The 6,627-nt window shown below is 34.2% G+C and overlaps 1 pseudogene; it reads left to right on the forward strand.

Moving 5' to 3' along the window:
- The first annotated feature begins 2,174 nt into the window (after positions 1 to 2,174).
- On the forward strand, positions 2,175 to 6,109 carry LOC106448379 (annotated as a pseudogene).
- The last annotated feature ends 518 nt before the right edge of the window (positions 6,110 to 6,627 follow it).

The raw sequence follows: 6,627 nt of genomic DNA on the forward strand, positions 1-6,627 counted from the left end.
CTAGGTTCGACGTCTACAAGCTACCTGTTATGTTTTCAAATTCTTTTTTTTCTTTAGCAATAAAGTGGCCAATTTTTTTTTATTTTGCTTCTAGTCTGGATAATGTCAGGACCGGCTCTGACTATAGTGCTACGGGAACAAGACCTGCACATGTTTTAAGATAGACACATTCTATTATAATATTATAATGTGAAACATCAATCGACGTGTGGACGGTGGACCAAACTTATAATCTCATTATCTCTTTGAAACTTGGACTATCAATATTGAACAAAAATTTTAACTCGCTAAGTACAAGAAAATCAGATATGTGAAGCTTTTAATACGATTCTGAGACGTAAAACAGGAAGACAAAGGGACGTGTGAGAAGAAGAGTTAGAAGAGAAGCAAATTAACTCTCAAGAAACAGAGCACGAAAGACAAGTGAAAGCTCTGCCACACGAGTACAACAAAGCACCTGCAATTTCAATAGATAATTGTTCATAACCAGAACCAAACTTAGTTTCTACTAAAAATTCATAAAACATAGAAAAGGACTAACAAGAAGCTAAACTTGAACCTTGCATGTCTTACATTTATGTCCATATTGATGACATCTCAAACATACATGTTGTTTTCTAGGTCGTTTTTCAGTGGTTTCTCCAATGCTTCCCTGAAAGTATGTACCATCCATGACAACTACCTTTCTAATGTAAGTAAGTCCAATTATACTAGCAACAAATGCAAGAAACAAATACTTGAATCTGTCAATCTCATCAACTTCCAAACATGTGTAAGTTCCAGTATTTACTCTTCTTATATGATATGGATATGTGGGCAACATTAATGAGTATCCACTCTCTGCACAACCTGTAACAATATTTCTAGCTAGGCCTGGGCGTTCGGGTACCCGTTGGCATTCGGATCGGATTTTTCGGATTTCAGTTTTTTTTTATAACACCTCCTAGGTTCCATTCTAGTAAATTTGCAAGTACGGGCCGGGTTCAAATATAACACATCGGGTTCGGGTCGGTTTTGTATCACATCATAGAACCCATAAAGTAACCATATATCATTCGGATTCGGGTTATATCAGATCGGTTCGGATATACCCGAAATAAAATCTAAAATTTAAAAGCAAAACATAAGAAATATATACTTATTTATATATAATTAAGTATTTAAAGTAGTTATTTAAATTTTAAATACTTATTGTTAGATACCATATCAAAATAAATATGAAATTGAATATTTGAAGTATATATTCATGTTTCATATAATTACATTGTATATCAGTTTGGACATTCAGACCAGTTTCTTCGGATATCTTTTCGGATTTTTTGTTTTTTCGGTTTTTCGGGTTATCCGTTCGGATCCGGTTAATAACACTTCGGGTTCAGATATGTTTTGTACCACCTTACAAGATCCATTCGGATATTTTTTACATTTCGGACCGGGTACGGATCGGGTTTTTCGGTTCGGGTTCGGTTCGGATTTCGGATTATGGATTTTATGCTCAGGCCTATTTCTAGCGCATAAAACTATTCTGTTACACTTCTAATATTCCATCTAGTTACAAAATGTTTAACCTAACATAATTTGTTGGTTAGAAAGATTTTAGTTTAATTCAATTGAAATTATCAGTATTTTCAAAAATTTCAGAATTTAATGGTTAAATCCTATTTTCAAAAACCAGTTCGGTTAAGTGGAATTTAATTAATTTGTGGCTAAAGCATTATTAAATATGTAGCCAAAGTAAAACAAATCTATCAAAATTGAATTAAATATGTGCTCAAGACAAACAAATCTAACAAATCCATATTAAATTTGTCAAAATTAAGTAAATTTGTGGTCAAATGATAATAAGTTAGTTGAAACCTTAAGAAATCTGTCAAAATTAAGTAAATATGTGGTCAAAAGATAATAAGTCAGTTGAAACCCAAATAAATCTGTCAAAATAGGTAAATTGATGGTCAAAAGAAAAATAAATCTGTCGAATCCTATATAAATCTGTTATATATAAGTAAATATGTGGTAAAATCTAATTAAATCTGTGAATATTTAATAGATTTGTTACCAAACATGACAGATTTTATTTTCATAAATATGTAGAAATCTAATTAAGTCTATAAAATTTAAGATAAATTTGTTGCCAAAGAAAAGTAAAAATAAGTTTTCGGCTACATAAAACGTGGACAAAATAAATTTGTAGTGGCATTTTTGTAATTATATTTTTGATAACAAAAAACTTAAGGGTAAAAGAGATAATTATTATATACTCTATATAAAGAGGATTATGGTACCAAGACAACCATAGCCAGAAATACAAAATCTATCTATATCCTATGTATCAATAGAGAAATAAAGTTACATAGGTGATAGGATTTGCTTTGAAATATCCATTTGCTAACTTCAGATCATAGCTATGGATACATCAGGTAATCCTCTTCTGCTTATGTCTATTCAATCAAAGATCATATAGTTAAAGGATTCATATTGATGAATCATAAAGAGTAAATCTAACACTAATGTCTCTGATCACAGTCCCAGCCCCCCCACCTCGCAATCGGATCTGATCATCAGCTGATGCCGGTCCTAGGTTTCGGAACTGCCGCTCTCCACCGCCGAAACCGTTGTTGCTCAAACAGACGGTCCTGGATGCCATTAGACTCGGTTATCGCCACTTCGACACATCTCCAAGGTATCTGACGGGGAGTCTCTCGGTGAAGCTCTAGCTGAGGCGGTTTCCCTCGGCTTGGTCGGATCTCGATCCGAACTCTTCATCACTTCCAAACTCTGGTGCACCGATGCTCATGGCGGACTCGTCGTACCGGCGATTCAACGGAGTTTGAAGTAAGATTTATAACACTTTTATGATGTATAATGATTTCACATGAATGGACTAGCTTCCATGATCTTTGGAGGACTAGAAGAAGTACTGATTATCTCACTGTCTGAAACATGTGTTGACTTGTAATTAAGTTAATGTAATGAAGAACTAAGCGCTTCATGGCTGGCTGAATGTGGGTTGGATAAGATTGTCTTAGCCAGTGGCAGATCTAGGAAAACTATTAAAGTGTATTATCATAAATTTTGAATTAGTTGAGGGCATTTCTGTAGAGTGCGAGCTAATTTTTCTTTAAAAAATCAAAGTATTGGAACTGTTTCAAAAAAAAAAACGGTAAATCGTTCCCCGGCGAAGGAATGTTAAATCACCGGTGGCCACGTGTTAGGGATATCTGAGTGTAGTCGGATTCAAACTCAGCTCGCTTAGCGACACTGGAATGCCATGCTACCACCTGACTGTAATGGCGACTCTTGGCGTTAGGAGGGTCGACACTCGCCACACGCCATGGCTTTTTATGGCGATCGCCATGTGTATCCAAAAGCCAAATTACATTCAGCTTCTACCCCTAAAGCATATATTTCAGAAACCAAAACACCTTATTCATTGATAAAATAAATGTAGAAAACATAAAACACCAAATGAAAACACATATTCAAAGCATAATACCAAAGCAAAACACCAATTCAAAGCAAAACCCGAAATCTAAAACAAAACAAGATAACAAAAAAATGATATACGTAATGAACATCAACTGAAAATCCTATGAACCCTATGTCAAAGAGAGATTTGCATAAATAAAGAAGAGTTACTGCCCGTGTATCTAGCAGAGAAAGCAAGAACTTAAGAAAAACGATAGGGTCATGTTACTATTATATAGTACTATTGTTGAAGTAATTAGGGTTTTAGATGGATTAGGGCTTTCTGTTTAGTATATTTAGGGTATAGTACTATTTTACTTAACCATTGTGGATTTAGAAACCAAAATTCTGTTAAACCAACTTGGTTTGTTTCTCAACAACGAAGCGACGCTATGGTCGACACCCAGTAAATAAGAAAAGCGAGCAAAGGCGGTCGACATGTGTACCTCGCATGGCCATGAGGGGTTCTGGCGTTTTGGAGATCGCCACTCGCCATGGCGTTCAAAGCGGTCGCCATTTAAAACCAAGGCTACCACCCGACCACTAGCACGTGGTTTGTTGGAACTGTTTACTTTAAGGAAAATCGAAATTTAGTGACCCCGTTCGTCCTAGTGTTCGTCCGTCGTGGTCTTAGCTTGGAATCTTTGCCTCTGATTTTACTTAATAATGTATGTTTGGTTTGCAGAAAACTTAAGCTAGATTATCTTGATCTTTACCTGATTCATTGGCCGGTTAGCTCAAAGCCTGGGAAATACAAGTTCCCCATTGAAGAAGATGATTTTCTGCCAATGGATTATACAGCAGTTTGGTCCGAACTGGAGGAATGCAAGAGACTCGGTCTTGCAAAGTGTATAGGAGTGAGCAACTTCTCCTGCAAGAAGCTTCAACACATCCTTTCTATCGCCACAATCCCGCCTAGCGTCAATCAAGTAAAACCCACCTGCTCACTCCTCAATATTCATCATGTGTTCTTCAAAAGAACTTAGAATAAATCATACAACAATTTTAGCTTTTGTTTTGTTAGAATTGATGGGATTGTTTTGTTAGAATTGATGGGATTCACTGAAACCATTTGAGATATTTTTGTTTATCGACAAATGTGTGAGTTAGGTGGAGCTTTGTAAGTCGAAGGGCATTGCTTTGATAGCTTACTCTGTGTTGGGATCAAGAGTAGCCTTTTGGGGAAGTCACAAAATCATGGAGTCTAATATTCTTAAAGAAATTGCTGAGGCCAAGGGAAAAACCGTGGCACAGGTACTACTCTGAAGTCTCAAAGATGCTACATAATGAAACATCTCCACTTTTGAATAGTGTGAAAGTAGTTACTTGTGACAAAAATCTTCACAAACAAAAGCATTAGATGAATCCATCAACCACATCATGAACCATAAGGAGATGCAGAGTTTTCAAACCCTCTTTTTTGTTTTTATATTCAGATTGGTTAAAAATATGAATATGATTGTTGGCAGGTGAGTATGAGATGGGCATATGAGGGAGGAGTGAGCATGGTGGTGAAGAGCTTTACAAAAAAAGATTAGAGGAAAATCTCAAAATATTCGATTGGTCGTTAACAGAGGAAGAGACACATAGAATCTCAGCAGAGATTCCTCAGTGCAGAACCGTCGGTGGTGAGGTTTATATCTCCGAGAAAGGTCCCATTAAATCTCTAGACGAAATGTGGGACGGCGAGATTTAAATCAGCTAAAACATTTGTTTTCACATTAATTGTATGCATGCGTGGGTTTTCTATTGCCTTAGAATTGTTTGAACTCTAAACTGAATTTTTTTTTGTAAGGTTCACTCTGCAATTGCATATTTTCATTCTCATAAGCTTCCATTATACGTTTAGCCTGAGGGTTTCTAGCAGTGTCTCGGAAAGTCCTATTCTACCTAGCAGGATCGTTTCCGGGGAATAAGTGTTGGCCAGTTATTTATTTCTTTGGACTATTTACTTCCGCTCAGTGTGACACCAGTGGTGTCCGATTACCGGCGAATAAGCACCTTTTTTATTTGATTTTTTTTTTATCTTTCCTTTTCAAAATTTTCCTTCGTTTTGTGATTCTCTTAATTTCCTTGTCCACCGGCAAACTTTTCCTTTTAAAATTGATTGTCAAGCCTTCTTTTTCTACATGATCTCTAAAAAAAATAATATCATAATTTTGACTTACTCTTGGAAACTACACGTATATTACGAGCCCAACCGCACACAAGTTTTTGACTTCTTCTGCCATGGCCGATATTACACATGGTGATTGGTGCTATGTCCATTGAAGATGAAGAACTTTTGGTGCTATGCCTAATATTGACGAAAATACATATGCAACTGCATGTCAGCAGTGAAATCAAAATCATATATTCATATAAAAACAAAAATTCAAATATGCAATATTCCTTATTAATTGTACTAAAATATTTGTGACAATCAAATCACAAAATATCGTTTATTAAACAAACCAAAACTAAACTATTTTAAATTTAATTAGATCTTGACCCGCACGGTTGTGCGGGTGGTTATTATCATTTTTATTCATATAAATATTTCTTTAGCATGATTAGAGGTATATAACATCAATGTTTACCATATTACTAATTGTTTCATATAGCATTTCAAACACCATAATTTTATAGTTGTATTAATTTGATTTATTGTTTTAAATCGTCAATTATATCTCTTTTATTAAACTATGAACACTAATTAAAACCTTAACTTTGTGTGATATTTATGGAAAATCACTTAATTTAATATTGATTTAGATATTTCATTATATGATCTAAATTTTGTTATTTTAAGTTTTTGGCTATACATAGATGTTAATCGAATTCTTTGTATGATTTAAGTTTTTGACTCAATAACTTATACTAAGTATAATTTGTAAAAATTCCACTTTATTTAAATTATTAAACCAAAAATTGTAGTGCATCATGTTTGTCTTTGTCCTTTTAAATCTGTATTTCTTGTTCATTATCTCTGTTTTACTGAGGTTTTTTTTTTCTTATTAGTGATTTAAATTATTATTTTTTGGTGTTACTATCCCAAAACTCTTGAAATTAAAAATTATTGTAATTCTTCTGTTATTATACATCATGTTTTATAATTGACACTTAAAATATAAATTGTATTTTAAATAAATGCAAAACTAATTAAATATTTAAAAGGTTTGT

Source organism: Brassica napus, chromosome C4 (genome assembly GCF_020379485.1).
Source record: "Brassica napus cultivar Da-Ae chromosome C4, Da-Ae, whole genome shotgun sequence".
NCBI classification, from domain to species: Eukaryota; Viridiplantae; Streptophyta; class Magnoliopsida; order Brassicales; family Brassicaceae; genus Brassica; species Brassica napus.